Source organism: Schistocerca gregaria, chromosome 11, assembly GCF_023897955.1.
Source record: "Schistocerca gregaria isolate iqSchGreg1 chromosome 11, iqSchGreg1.2, whole genome shotgun sequence".
NCBI classification, from domain to species: domain Eukaryota; kingdom Metazoa; phylum Arthropoda; class Insecta; order Orthoptera; family Acrididae; genus Schistocerca; species Schistocerca gregaria.
In genome coordinates this window covers 10,739,919-10,752,668 of record NC_064930.1, presented here as the reverse complement: position 1 = coordinate 10,752,668, position 12,750 = coordinate 10,739,919, and the positions used below count along the sequence as shown (strand labels likewise).

The window sequence follows — 12,750 nt, the reverse complement described above, 5'->3', positions numbered from 1 at the left end:
CTTATATACGATTCATCTCGAAACGCTCACACCCCCTGAGGAATTGTGTTTTCGTTCCACACAGCCGCTGCCCCTTACTCTTTCCCACCCATTCGTTACATTCAACCTCTTACGAGACCGACCAAACATAGACAGGAAAACAAGACCACACACTTTGCGCAATCGGAATCGATGGCAGGGTGTCCCTCGCCGCATTTGCTACGATGGCCATTTGCTAATTCTGCAGAAGCGGCGGCGGCGACGACGACGACGACGACGAAGACGACGACTGCGGGAGGCTCAGAGATTTGTGAGAAATACATCTATAAAATGTAATTCAGAATGCCTCGTCCCACCTTATGCCGTACCGCTTTGGCAAATGCTTTATCAGCGCCATTCGCCTTAATCACATCTGAGAGTAATTCTTAATAAAACGCCTCTCGCTAATTGTTCGCCATCACAGATACTGTTTGCTATACGGCCATGACGCGCAACTGATTTCCAAAATTCGTCTTCCTCCTGTGAGGATGGAACTCACGACTCCTGGTTTACTAGACCAGTGCTCTACCACTGAGCTAAAGAGGCGCGGCCTAGCGGAACTTTTGCGTACTTCGTCCGTACAGTCGTCTGTATCTTCAGACTTCAGCTGACAACACTTCATATTTTTCACTAATATTTGCAGCTATGGCGACCCATTACTGCTTGGATACACATCTGACACGTAGCCGATGTTCTCTCCAAACAAAATCACCTGCACTTCAGAACATGACTTTCACACATGTCTACAAAATCACCTTCACCTTCAAATACAGTTTTCTTGCGACTGATTGAGACGTAGGCAAATTTTAAAGTTGCTATTTCCATTACATCACGTTAATCAGAAATTCGGTAATTTACATCTGCATAGGAGAAAAATTCCGTTCCGCCCAGCGAAGGGCTCGAACCCACGACCCTGTGATTAAGAGTCTCATGCTCTACCGACTGAGCTAGCCGTGCTGCCTCGTTGGGTACCTCCTGGGTAGCAGATCACAGAGTACTCGTTTGGGTTGGTTGGTCCCATACAGAATCTCTCCATGCTGCCTAATGTTTTCCTAACGACACTCGTCACGTACTTCACTTTTATTTCATAATCATTTCTGAGAGGTAAAGGAATTGCATGACAATCTGCAGAGCTAGCGGCGTCAAAATTAACACACATACTTGACGTGACTCAAAAGCCGAACGAGTTACTTTCCGACGTTGTTTTAGATGTCCAAGTGCCAGTCAAACCTCGCGGTGAGGGCACTCTGCCGACCATTTCGCTAGTTAACACCGGTCTTCTTGTGTGTGTTTCAAGCTCAAGACCATCTCCAAGCACAAAATGGTCAACAGCAACATTCAGACAGTTTCGTACTGCACAATTGCTACATTAAAACGGTATGTTTGTTTCTCAGAACTGGAAAAACACGACCGTGACAGGATTCGAACCTGCAATCTTCGGATCCGAAGTCCGACGCCTTATCCATTAGGCCACACGGTCACTGACGACCAAGTATAACTTATATACGATTCATCTCGAAACGCTCACACCCCCTGAGGAATTGTGTTTTCGTTCCACACAGCCGCTGCCCCTTACTCTTTCCCACCCATTCGTTACATTCAACCTCTTACGAGACCGACCAAACATAGACAGGAAAACAAGACCACACACTTTGCGCAATCGGAATCGATGGCAGGGTGTCCCTCGCCGCATTTGCTACGATGGCCATTTGCTAATTCTGCAGAAGCGGCGGCGGCGACGACGACGACGACGAAGACGACGACTGCGGGAGGCTCAGAGATTTGTGAGAAATACATCTATAAAATGTAATTCAGAATGCCTCGTCCCACCTTATGCCGTACCGCTTTGGCAAATGCTTTATCAGCGCCATTCGCCTTAATCACATCTGAGAGTAATTCTTAATAAAACGCCTCTCGCTAATTGTTCGCCATCACAGATACTGTTTGCTATACGGCCATGACGCGCAACTGATTTCCAAAATTCGTCTTCCTCCTGTGAGGATGGAACTCACGACTCCTGGTTTACTAGACCAGTGCTCTACCACTGAGCTAAAGAGGCGCGGCCTAGCGGAACTTTTGCGTACTTCGTCCGTACAGTCGTCTGAATCTTCAGACTTCAGCTGACAACACTTCATATTTTTCACTAATATTTGCAGCTATGGCGACCCATTACTGCTTGGATACACATCTGACACGTAGCCGATGTTCTCTCCAAACAAAATCACCTGCACTTCAGAACATGACTTTCACACATGTCTACAAAATCACCTTCACCTTCAAATACAGTTTCCTTGCGACTGATTGAGACGTAGTCAAATTTTAAAGTTGCTATTTCCATTACATCACGTTAATCAGAAAATCGGTAATTTACATCTGCAGTGGAGAAAAATTCCGTTCCGCCCAGCGAAGGGCTCGAACCCACGACCCTGTGATTAAGAGTCTCATGCTCTACCGACTGAGCTAGCCGTGCTGCCTCGTTGGGTACCTCCTAGGTAGCAGATCACACAGTACTCGTTTGGGTTGGTTGGTCCCATACAGAATCTCTCCATGCTGCCTAATGTTTTCCTAACGACACTCGTCACGTACTTCACTTTTATTTCATAATCATTACTGAGAGGTAAAGGAATTGCATGACAATCTGCAGAGCTAGCGGCGTCAAAATTAACACACATACTTGACGTGACTCAAAAGCCGAACGAGTTACTTTCCGAGGTTGTTTTAGATGTGCAAGTGCCAGTCAAACCTCGCGGTGAGGGCACTCTGCCGACCATTTCGCTAGTTAACACCGGTCTTCTTGTGTGTGTTTCAAGCTCAAGACCATCTTCAAGCACAAAATGGTCAACAGCAACATTCAGACGGTTTCGTACTGCACAATTGCTACATTAAAACGGTATGTTTGTTTTTCAGAACTGGAAAAACACGACCGTGACAGGATTCGAACCTGCAATCTTCGGATCCGAAGTCCGACGCCTTATCCATTAGGCCACACGGTCACTGACGACCAAGTATAACTTATATACGATTCATCTCGAAACGCTCACACCCCCTGAGGAATTGTGTTTTCGTTCCACACAGCCGCTGCCCCTTACTCTTTCCCACCCATTCGTTACATTCAACCTCTTACGAGACCGACCAAACATAGACAGGAAAACAAGACCACACACTTTGCGCAATCGGAATCGATGGCAGGGTGTCCCTCGCCGCATTTGCTACGATGGCCATTTGCTAATTCTGCAGAAGCGGCGGCGGCGACGACGACGACGACGACGACGAAGACGACGACCGCGGGAGGCTCAGAGATTTGTGAGAAATACATCTATAAAATGTAATTCAGAATGCCTCGTCCCACCTTATGCCGTACCGCTTTGGCAAATGCTTTATCAGCGCCATTCGCCTTAATCACATCTGAGAGTAATTCTTAATAAAACGCCTCTCGCTAATTGTTCGCCATCACAGATACTGTTTGCTATACGGCCATGACGCGCAACTGATTTCCAAAATTCGTCTTCCTCCTGTGAGGATGGAACTCACGACTCCTGGTTTACTAGACCAGTGCTCTACCACTGAGCTAAAGAGGCGCGGCCTAGCGGAACTTTTGCGTACTTCGTCCGTACAGTCGTCTGAATCTTCAGACTTCAGCTGACAACACTTCATATTTTTCACTAATATTTGCAGCTATGGCGACCCATTACTGCTTGGATACACATCTGACACGTAGCCGATGTTCTCTCCAAACAAAATCACCTGCACTTCAGAACATGACTTTCACACATGTCTACAAAATCACCTTCACCTTCAAATACAGGTTTCTTGCGACTGATTGAGACGTAGGCAAATTTTAAAGTTGCTATTTCCATTACATCACGTTAATCAGAAAATCGGTAATTTACATCTGCAGTGGAGAAAAATTCCGTTCCGCCCAGCGAAGGGCTCGAACCCACGACCCTGTGATTAAGAGTCTCATGCTCTACCGACTGAGCTAGCCGTGCTGCCTCGTTGGGTACCTCCTGGGTAGCAGATCACACAGTCCTCGTTTGGGTTGGTTGGTCCCATACAGAATCTCTCCATGCTGCCTAATGTTTTCCTAACGACACTCGTCACGTACTTCACTTTTATTTCATAATCATTTCTGAGAGGTAAAGGAATTGCATGACAATCTGCAGAGCTAGCGGCGTCAAAATTAACACACATACTTGACGTGACTCAAAAGCCGAACGAGTTACTATCCGACGTTGTTTTAGATGTGCAAGTGCCAGTCAAACCTCGCGGTGAGGGCACTCTGCCGACCATTTCGCTAGTTAACACCGGTCTTCTTGTGTGTGTTTCAAGCTCAAGACCATCTCCAAGCACAAAATGGTCAACAGCAACATTCAGACGGTTTCGTACTGCACAATTGCTACATTAAAACGGTATGTTTGTTTCTCAGAACTGGAAAAACACGACCGTGACAGGATTCGAACCTGCAATCTTCGGATCCGAAGTCCGACGCCTTATCCATTAGGCCACACGGTCACTGACGACCAAGTATAACTTATATACGATTCATCTCGAAACGCTCACACCCCCTGATGAATTGTGTTTTCGTTCCACACAGCCGCTGCCCCTTACTCTTTCCCACCCATTCGTTACATTCAACCTCTTACGAGACCGACCAAACATAGACAGGAAAACAAGACCACACACTTTGCGCAATCGGAAACGATGGCAGGGTGTCCCTCGCCGCATTTGCTACGATGGCCAATTGCTAATTCTGCAGAAGCGGCGGCGGCGACGACGGCGACGACGACGACGAAGACGACGACCGCGGGAGGCTCAGAGATTTGTGAGAAATACATCTATAAAATGTAATTCAGAATGCCTCGTCCCACCTTATGCCGTACCGCTTTGGCAAATGCTTTATCAGCGCCATTCGCCTTAATCACATCTGAGAGTAATTCTTAATAAAACGCCTCTCGCTAATTGTTCGCCATCACAGATACTGTTTGCTATACGGCCATGACGCGCAACTGATTTCCAAAATTCGTCTTCCTCCTGTGAGGATGGAACTCACGACTCCTGGTTTACTAGACCAGTGCTCTACCACTGAGCTAAAGAGGCGCGGCCTAGCGGAACTTTTGCGTACTTCGTCCGTACGGTCGTCTGAATCTTCAGACTTCAGCTGACAACACTTCATATTTTTCACTAATATTAGCAGCTATGGCGACCCATTACTGCTTGGATACACATGTGACACGTAGCCGATGTTCTCTCCAAACAAAATCACCTGCACTTCAGAACATGACTTTCACACATGTCTACAAAATCACCTTCACCTTCAAATACAGTTTTCTTGCGACTGATTGAGACGTAGGCAAATTTTAAAGTTGCTATTTCCATTACATCACGTTAATCAGAAAATCGGTAATTTACATCTGCAGTGGAGAAAAATTCCGTTCCGCCCAGCGAAGGGCTCGAACCCACGACCCTGTGATTAAGAGTCTCATGCTCTACCGACTGAGCTAGCCGTGCTGCCTCGTTGGGTACCTCCTGGGTAGCAGATCACACAGTACTCGTTTGGGTTGGTTGGTCCCATACAGAATCTGTCCATGCTGCCTAATGTTTTCCTAACGACACTCGTCACGTACTTCACTTTTATTTCATAATCATTTCTGAGAGGTAAAGGAATTGCATGACAATCTGCAGAGCTAGCGGCGTCAAAATTAACACACATACTTGACGTGACTCAAAAGCCGAACGAGTTACTTTCCGACGTTGTTTTAGATGTGCAAGTGCCAGTCAAACCTCGCGGTGAGGGCACTCTGCCGACCATTTCGCTAGTTAACACCGGTCTTCTTGTGTGTGTTTCAAGCTCAAGACCATCTCCAAGCACAAAATGGTCAACAGCAACATTCAGACGGTTTCGTACTGCACAATTGCTACATTAAAACGGTATGTTTGTTTCTCAGAACTGGAAAAACACGACCGTGACAGGATTCGAACCTGCAATCTTCGGATCCGAAGTCCGACGCCTTATCCATTAGGCCACACGGTCACTGACGACCAAGTATAACTTATATACGATTCATCTCGAAACGCTCACACCCCCTGAGGAATTGTGGTTTCGTTCCACACAGCCGCTGCCCCTTACTCTTTCCCACCCATTCGTTACATTCAACCTCTTACGAGACCGACCAAACATAGACAGGAAAACAAGACCACACACTTTGCGCAATCGGAAACGATGGCAGGGTGTCCCTCGCCGCATTTGCTACGATGGCCAATTGCTAATTCTGCAGAAGCGGCGGCGGCGACGACGGCGACGACGACGACGACGAAGACGACGACCGCGGGAGGCTCAGAGATTTGTGAGAAATACATCTATAAAATGTAATTCAGAATGCCTCGTCCCACCTTATGCCGTACCGCTTTGGCAAATGCTTTATCAGCGCCATTCGCCTTAATCACATCTGAGAGTAATTCTTAATAAAACGCCTCTCGCTAATTGTTCGCCATCACAGATACTGTTTGCTATACGGCCATGACGCGCAACTGATTTCCAAAATTCGTCTTCCTCCTGTGAGGATGGAACTCACGACTCCTGGTTTACTAGACCAGTGCTCTACCACTGAGCTAAAGAGGCGCGGCCTAGCGGAACTTTTGCGTACTTCGTCCGTACGGTCGTCTGAATCTTCAGACTTCAGCTGACAACACTTCATATTTTTCACTAATATTTGCAGCTATGGCGACCCATTACTGCTTGGATACACATGTGACACGTAGCCGATGTTCTCTCCAAACAAAATCACCTGCACTTCAGAACATGACTTTCACACATGTCTACAAAATCACCTTCACCTTCAAATACAGTTTTCTTGCGACTGATTGAGACGTAGGCAAATTTTAAAGTTGCTATTTCCATTACATCACGTTAATCAGAAAATCGGTAATTTACATCTGCAGTGGAGAAAAATTCCGTTCCGCCCAGCGAAGGGCTCGAACCCACGACCCTGTGATTAAGAGTCTCATGCTCTACCGACTGAGCTAGCCGTGCTGCCTCGTTGGGTACCTCCTGGGTAGCAGATCACACAGTACTCGTTTGGGTTGGTTGGTCCCATACAGAATCTCTCCATGCTGCCTAATGTTTTCCTAACGACACTCGTCACGTACTTCACTTTTATTTCATAATCATTTCTGAGAGGTAAAGGAATTGCATGACAATCTGCAGAGCTAGCGGCGTCAAAATTAACACACATACTTGACGTGACTCAAAAGCCGAACGAGTTACTTTCTGACGTTGTTTTAGATGTGCAAGTGCCAGTCAAACCTCGCGGTGAGGGCACTCTGCCGACCATTTCGCTAGTTAACACCGGTCTTGTTGTGTGTGTTTCAAGCTCAAGACCATCTGCAAGCACAAAATGGTCAACAGCAACATTCAGACGGTTTCGTACTGCACAATTGCTACATTAAAACGGTATGTTTGTTTCTCAGAACTGGAAAAACACGACCGTGACAGGATTCGAACCTGCAATCTTCGGATCCGAAGTCCGACGCCTTATCCATTAGGCCACACGGTCACTGACGACCAAGTATAACTTATATACGATTCATCTCGAAACGCTCACACCCCCTGATGAATTGTGTTTTCGTTCCACACAGCCGCTGCCCCTTACTCTTTCCCACCCATTCGTTACATTCAACCTCTTACGAGACCGACCAAACATAGACAGGAAAACAAGACCACACACTTCGCGCAATCGGAAACGATGGCAGGGTGTCCCTCGCCGCATTTGCTACGATGGCCAATTGCTAATTCTGCAGAAGCGGCGGCGGCGACGACGGCGACGACGACGACGAAGACGACGACCGCGGGAGGCTCAGAGATTTGTGAGAAATACATCTATAAAATGTAATTCAGAATGCCTCGTCCCACCTTATGCCGTACCGCTTTGGCAAATGCTTTATCAGCGCCATTCGCCTTAATCACATCTGAGAGTAATTCTTAATAAAACGCCTCTCGCTAATTGTTCGCCATCACAGATACTGTTTGCTATACGGCCATGACGCGCAACTGATTTCCAAAATTCGTCTTCCTCCTGTGAGGATGGAACTCACGACTCCTGGTTTACTAGACCAGTGCTCTACCACTGAGCTAAAGAGGCGCGGCCTAGCGGAACTTTTGCGTACTTCGTCCGTACGGTCGTCTGAATCTTCAGACTTCAGCTGACAACACTTCATATTTTTCACTAATATTTGCAGCTATGGCGACCCATTACTGCTTGGATACACATGTGACACGTAGCCGATGTTCTCTCCAAACAAAATCACCTGCACTTCAGAACATGACTTTCACACATGTCTACAAAATCACCTTCACCTTCAAATACAGTTTTCTTGCGACTGATTGAGACGTAGGCAAATTTTAAAGTTGCTATTTCCATTACATCACGTTAATCAGAAAATCGGTAATTTACATCTGCAGTGGAGAAAAATTCCGTTCCGCCCAGCGAAGGGCTCGAACCCACGACCCTGTGATTAACAGTCTCATGCTCTACCGACTGAGCTAGCCGTGCTGCCTCGTTGGGTACCTCCTGGGTAGCAGATCACACAGTACTCGTTTGGGTTGGTTGGTCCCATACAGAATCTGTCCATGCTGCCTAATGTTTTCCTAACGACACTCGTCACGTACTTCACTTTTATTTCATAATCATTTCTGAGAGGTAAAGGAATTGCATGACAATCTGCAGAGCTAGCGGCGTCAAAATTAACACACATACTTGACGTGACTCAAAAGCCGAACGAGTTACTTTCCGACGTTGTTTTAGATGTGCAAGTGCCAGTCAAACCTCGCGGTGAGGGCACTCTGCCGACCATTTCGCTAGTTAACACCGGTCTTCTTGTGTGTGTTTCAAGCTCAAGACCATCTCCAAGCACAAAATGGTCAACAGCAACATTCAGACGGTTTCGTACTGCACAATTGCTACATTAAAACGGTATGTTTGTTTCTCAGAACTGGAAAAACACGACCGTGACAGGATTCGAACCTGCAATCTTCGGATCCGAAGTCCGACGCCTTATCCATTAGGCCACACGGTCACTGACGACCAAGTATAACTTATATACGATTCATCTCGAAACGCTCACACCCCCTGATGAATTGTGTTTTCGTTCCACACAGCCGCTGCCCCTTACTCTTTCCCACCCATTCGTTACATTCAACCTCTTACGAGACCGACCAAACATAGACAGGAAAACAAGACCACACACTTTGCGCAATCGGAAACGATGGCAGGGTGTCCCTCGCCGCATTTGCTACGATGGCCAATTGCTAATTCTGCAGAAGCGGCGGCGGCGACGACGGCGACGACGACGACGAAGACGACGACCGCGGGAGGCTCAGAGATTTGTGAGAAATACATCTATAAAATGTAATTCAGAATGCCTCGTCCCACCTTATGCCGTACCGCTTTGGCAAATGCTTTATCAGCGCCATTCGCCTTAATCACATCTGAGAGTAATTCTTAATAAAACGCCTCTCGCTAATTGTTCGCCATCACAGATACTGTTTGCTATACGGCCATGACGCGCAACTGATTTCCAAAATTCGTCTTCCTCCTGTGAGGATGGAACTCACGACTCCTGGTTTACTAGACCAGTGCTCTACCACTGAGCTAAAGAGGCGCGGCCTAGCGGAACTTTTGCGTACTTCGTCCGTACGGTCGTCTGAATCTTCAGACTTCAGCTGACAACACTTCATATTTTTCACTAATATTTGCAGCTATGGCGACCCATTACTGCTTGGATACACATGTGACACGTAGCCGATGTTCTCTCCAAACAAAATCACCTGCACTTCAGAACATGACTTTCACACATGTCTACAAAATCACCTTCACCTTCAAATACAGTTTTCTTGCGACTGATTGAGACGTAGGCAAATTTTAAAGTTGCTATTTCCATTACATCACGTTAATCAGAAAATCGGTAATTTACATCTGCAGTGGAGAAAAATTCCGTTCCGCCCAGCGAAGGGCTCGAACCCACGACCCTGTGATTAAGAGTCTCATGCTCTACCGACTGAGCTAGCCGTGCTGCCTCGTTGGGTACCTCCTGGGTAGCAGATCACACAGTACTCGTTTGGGTTGGTTGGTCCCATACAGAATCTGTCCATGCTGCCTAATGTTTTCCTAACGACACTCGTCACGTACTTCACTTTTATTTCATAATCATTTCTGAGAGGTAAAGGAATTGCATGACAATCTGCAGAGCTAGCGGCGTCAAAATTAACACACATACTTGACGTGACTCAAAAGCCGAACGAGTTACTTTCCGACGTTGTTTTAGATGTGCAAGTGCCAGTCAAACCTCGCGGTGAGGGCACTCTGCCGACCATTTCGCTAGTTAACACCGGTCTTCTTGTGTGTGTTTCAAGCTCAAGACCATCTCCAAGCACAAAATGGTCAACAGCAACATTCAGACGGTTTCGTACTGCACAATTGCTACATTAAAACGGTATGTTTGTTTCTCAGAACTGGAAAAACACGACCGTGACAGGATTCGAACCTGCAATCTTCGGATCCGAAGTCCGACGCCTTATCCATTAGGCCACACGGTCACTGACGACCAAGTATAACTTATATACGATTCATCTCGAAACGCTCACACCCCCTGAGGAATTGTGGTTTCGTTCCACACAGCCGCTGCCCCTTACTCTTTCCCACCCATTCGTTACATTCAACCTCTTACGAGACCGACCAAACATAGACAGGAAAACAAGACCACACACTTTGCGCAATCGGAAACGATGGCAGGGTGTCCCTCGCCGCATTTGCTACGATGGCCAATTGCTAATTCTGCAGAAGCGGCGGCGGCGACGACGGCGACGACGACGACGACGAAGACGACGACCGCGGGAGGCTCAGAGATTTGTGAGAAATACATCTATAAAATGTAATTCAGAATGCCTCGTCCCACCTTATGCCGTACCGCTTTGGCAAATGCTTTATCAGCGCCATTCGCCTTAATCACATCTGAGAGTAATTCTTAATAAAACGCCTCTCGCTAATTGTTCGCCATCACAGATACTGTTTGCTATACGGCCATGACGCGCAACTGATTTCCAAAATTCGTCTTCCTCCTGTGAGGATGGAACTCACGACTCCTGGTTTACTAGACCAGTGCTCTACCACTGAGCTAAAGAGGCGCGGCCTAGCGGAACTTTTGCGTACTTCGTCCGTACGGTCGTCTGAATCTTCAGACTTCAGCTGACAACACTTCATATTTTTCACTAATATTTGCAGCTATGGCGACCCATTACTGCTTGGATACACATGTGACACGTAGCCGATGTTCTCTCCAAACAAAATCACCTGCACTTCAGAACATGACTTTCACACATGTCTACAAAATCACCTTCACCTTCAAATACAGTTTTCTTGCGACTGATGGAGACGTAGGCAAATTTTAAAGTTGCTATTTCCATTACATCACGTTAATCAGAAAATCGGTAATTTACATCTGCAGTGGAGAAAAATTCCGTTCCGCCCAGCGAAGGGCTCGAACCCACGACCCTGTGATTAAGAGTCTCATGCTCTACCGACTGAGCTAGCCGTGCTGCCTCGGTGGGTACCTCCTGGGTAGCAGATCACACAGTACTCGTTTGGGTTGGTTGGTCCCATACAGAATCTGTCCATGCTGCCTAATGTTTTCCTAACGACACTCGTCACGTACTTCACTTTTATTTCATAATCATTTCTGAGAGGTAAAGGAATTGCATGACAATCTGCAGAGCTAGCGGCGTCAAAATTAACACACATACTTGACGTGACTCAAAAGCCGAACGAGTTACTTTCTGACGTTGTTTTAGATGTGCAAGTGCCAGTCAAACCTCGCGGTGAGGGCACTCTGCCGACCATTTCGCTAGTTAACACCGGTCTTCTTGTGTGTGTTTCAAGCTCAAGACCATCTGCAAGCACAAAATGGTCAACAGCAACATTCAGACGGTTTCGTACTGCACAATTGCTACATTAAAACGGTATGTTTGTTTCTCAGAACTGGAAAAACACGACCGTGACAGGATTCGAACCTGCAATCTTCGGATCCGAAGTCCGACGCCTTATCCATTAGGCCACACGGTCACTGACGACCAAGTATAACTTATATACGATTCATCTCGAAACGCTCACACCCCCTGATGAATTGTGTTTTCGTTCCACACAGCCGCTGCCCCTTACTCTTTCCCACCCATTCGTTACATTCAACCTCTTACGAGACCGACCAAACATAGACAGGAAAACAAGACCACACACTTTGCGCAATCGGAAACGATGGCAGGGTGTCCCTCGCCGCATTTGCTACGATGGCCAATTGCTAATTCTGCAGAAGCGGCGGCGGCGACGACGGCGACGACGACGACGAAGACGACGACCGCGGGAGGCTCAGAGATTTGTGAGAAATACATCTATAAAATGTAATTCAGAATGCCTCGTCCCACCTTATGCCGTACCGCTTTGGCAAATGCTTTATCAGCGCCATTCGCCTTAATCACATCTGAGAGTAATTCTTAATAAAACGCCTCTCGCTAATTGTTCGCCATCACAGATACTGTTTGCTATACGGCCATGACGCGCAACTGATTTCCAAAATTCGTCTTCCTCCTGTGAGGATGGAACTCACGACTCCTGGTTTACTAGACCAGTGCTCTACCACTGAGCTAAAGAGGCGCGGCCTAGCGGAACTTTTGCGTACTTCGTCCGT

General features: G+C 47.0%; 25 non-coding genes across 25 annotated transcripts; all 25 read right to left on the bottom strand.

Moving 5' to 3' along the window:
• Positions 1-492: 492 nt before the first annotated feature.
• Trnat-agu (transfer RNA threonine (anticodon AGU)) lies at positions 493-564 on the bottom strand. The gene has a single exon. It is a non-coding gene; the product is annotated as a tRNA-Thr (tRNA).
• A 338-nt stretch (positions 565-902) lies between these two features.
• Positions 903-975, bottom strand: Trnak-cuu (transfer RNA lysine (anticodon CUU)). Its single transcript has one exon. It is a non-coding gene; the product is annotated as a tRNA-Lys (tRNA).
• Positions 976-1,425: 450 nt separating this feature from the next.
• Positions 1,426-1,498, bottom strand: Trnar-ucg (transfer RNA arginine (anticodon UCG)). Its single transcript has one exon. It is a non-coding gene; the product is annotated as a tRNA-Arg (tRNA).
• Positions 1,499-2,005: 507 nt separating this feature from the next.
• Positions 2,006-2,077, bottom strand: Trnat-agu (transfer RNA threonine (anticodon AGU)). The gene has a single exon. It is a non-coding gene; the product is annotated as a tRNA-Thr (tRNA).
• Positions 2,078-2,415: 338 nt separating this feature from the next.
• Positions 2,416-2,488, bottom strand: Trnak-cuu (transfer RNA lysine (anticodon CUU)). Its single transcript has one exon. It is a non-coding gene; the product is annotated as a tRNA-Lys (tRNA).
• Positions 2,489-2,938: 450 nt separating this feature from the next.
• Trnar-ucg (transfer RNA arginine (anticodon UCG)) lies at positions 2,939-3,011 on the bottom strand. The gene has a single exon. It is a non-coding gene; the product is annotated as a tRNA-Arg (tRNA).
• Positions 3,012-3,524: 513 nt separating this feature from the next.
• On the bottom strand, positions 3,525-3,596 carry Trnat-agu (transfer RNA threonine (anticodon AGU)). Its single transcript has one exon. It is a non-coding gene; the product is annotated as a tRNA-Thr (tRNA).
• Positions 3,597-3,934: 338 nt separating this feature from the next.
• On the bottom strand, positions 3,935-4,007 carry Trnak-cuu (transfer RNA lysine (anticodon CUU)). The gene has a single exon. It is a non-coding gene; the product is annotated as a tRNA-Lys (tRNA).
• A 450-nt stretch (positions 4,008-4,457) lies between these two features.
• Positions 4,458-4,530, bottom strand: Trnar-ucg (transfer RNA arginine (anticodon UCG)). The gene has a single exon. It is a non-coding gene; the product is annotated as a tRNA-Arg (tRNA).
• A 513-nt stretch (positions 4,531-5,043) lies between these two features.
• Positions 5,044-5,115, bottom strand: Trnat-agu (transfer RNA threonine (anticodon AGU)). Its single transcript has one exon. It is a non-coding gene; the product is annotated as a tRNA-Thr (tRNA).
• A 338-nt stretch (positions 5,116-5,453) lies between these two features.
• Positions 5,454-5,526, bottom strand: Trnak-cuu (transfer RNA lysine (anticodon CUU)). The gene has a single exon. It is a non-coding gene; the product is annotated as a tRNA-Lys (tRNA).
• Positions 5,527-5,976: 450 nt separating this feature from the next.
• Trnar-ucg (transfer RNA arginine (anticodon UCG)) lies at positions 5,977-6,049 on the bottom strand. Its single transcript has one exon. It is a non-coding gene; the product is annotated as a tRNA-Arg (tRNA).
• A 516-nt stretch (positions 6,050-6,565) lies between these two features.
• Trnat-agu (transfer RNA threonine (anticodon AGU)) lies at positions 6,566-6,637 on the bottom strand. Its single transcript has one exon. It is a non-coding gene; the product is annotated as a tRNA-Thr (tRNA).
• A 338-nt stretch (positions 6,638-6,975) lies between these two features.
• On the bottom strand, positions 6,976-7,048 carry Trnak-cuu (transfer RNA lysine (anticodon CUU)). Its single transcript has one exon. It is a non-coding gene; the product is annotated as a tRNA-Lys (tRNA).
• Positions 7,049-7,498: 450 nt separating this feature from the next.
• Trnar-ucg (transfer RNA arginine (anticodon UCG)) lies at positions 7,499-7,571 on the bottom strand. The gene has a single exon. It is a non-coding gene; the product is annotated as a tRNA-Arg (tRNA).
• A 513-nt stretch (positions 7,572-8,084) lies between these two features.
• On the bottom strand, positions 8,085-8,156 carry Trnat-agu (transfer RNA threonine (anticodon AGU)). The gene has a single exon. It is a non-coding gene; the product is annotated as a tRNA-Thr (tRNA).
• A 338-nt stretch (positions 8,157-8,494) lies between these two features.
• Positions 8,495-8,567, bottom strand: Trnan-guu (transfer RNA asparagine (anticodon GUU)). Its single transcript has one exon. It is a non-coding gene; the product is annotated as a tRNA-Asn (tRNA).
• Positions 8,568-9,017: 450 nt separating this feature from the next.
• On the bottom strand, positions 9,018-9,090 carry Trnar-ucg (transfer RNA arginine (anticodon UCG)). Its single transcript has one exon. It is a non-coding gene; the product is annotated as a tRNA-Arg (tRNA).
• Positions 9,091-9,603: 513 nt separating this feature from the next.
• On the bottom strand, positions 9,604-9,675 carry Trnat-agu (transfer RNA threonine (anticodon AGU)). Its single transcript has one exon. It is a non-coding gene; the product is annotated as a tRNA-Thr (tRNA).
• A 338-nt stretch (positions 9,676-10,013) lies between these two features.
• On the bottom strand, positions 10,014-10,086 carry Trnak-cuu (transfer RNA lysine (anticodon CUU)). The gene has a single exon. It is a non-coding gene; the product is annotated as a tRNA-Lys (tRNA).
• Positions 10,087-10,536: 450 nt separating this feature from the next.
• Positions 10,537-10,609, bottom strand: Trnar-ucg (transfer RNA arginine (anticodon UCG)). The gene has a single exon. It is a non-coding gene; the product is annotated as a tRNA-Arg (tRNA).
• Positions 10,610-11,125: 516 nt separating this feature from the next.
• Trnat-agu (transfer RNA threonine (anticodon AGU)) lies at positions 11,126-11,197 on the bottom strand. The gene has a single exon. It is a non-coding gene; the product is annotated as a tRNA-Thr (tRNA).
• Positions 11,198-11,535: 338 nt separating this feature from the next.
• Positions 11,536-11,608, bottom strand: Trnak-cuu (transfer RNA lysine (anticodon CUU)). The gene has a single exon. It is a non-coding gene; the product is annotated as a tRNA-Lys (tRNA).
• Positions 11,609-12,058: 450 nt separating this feature from the next.
• Trnar-ucg (transfer RNA arginine (anticodon UCG)) lies at positions 12,059-12,131 on the bottom strand. The gene has a single exon. It is a non-coding gene; the product is annotated as a tRNA-Arg (tRNA).
• A 513-nt stretch (positions 12,132-12,644) lies between these two features.
• Positions 12,645-12,716, bottom strand: Trnat-agu (transfer RNA threonine (anticodon AGU)). Its single transcript has one exon. It is a non-coding gene; the product is annotated as a tRNA-Thr (tRNA).
• Between the last annotated feature and the right edge of the window lie 34 nt (positions 12,717-12,750).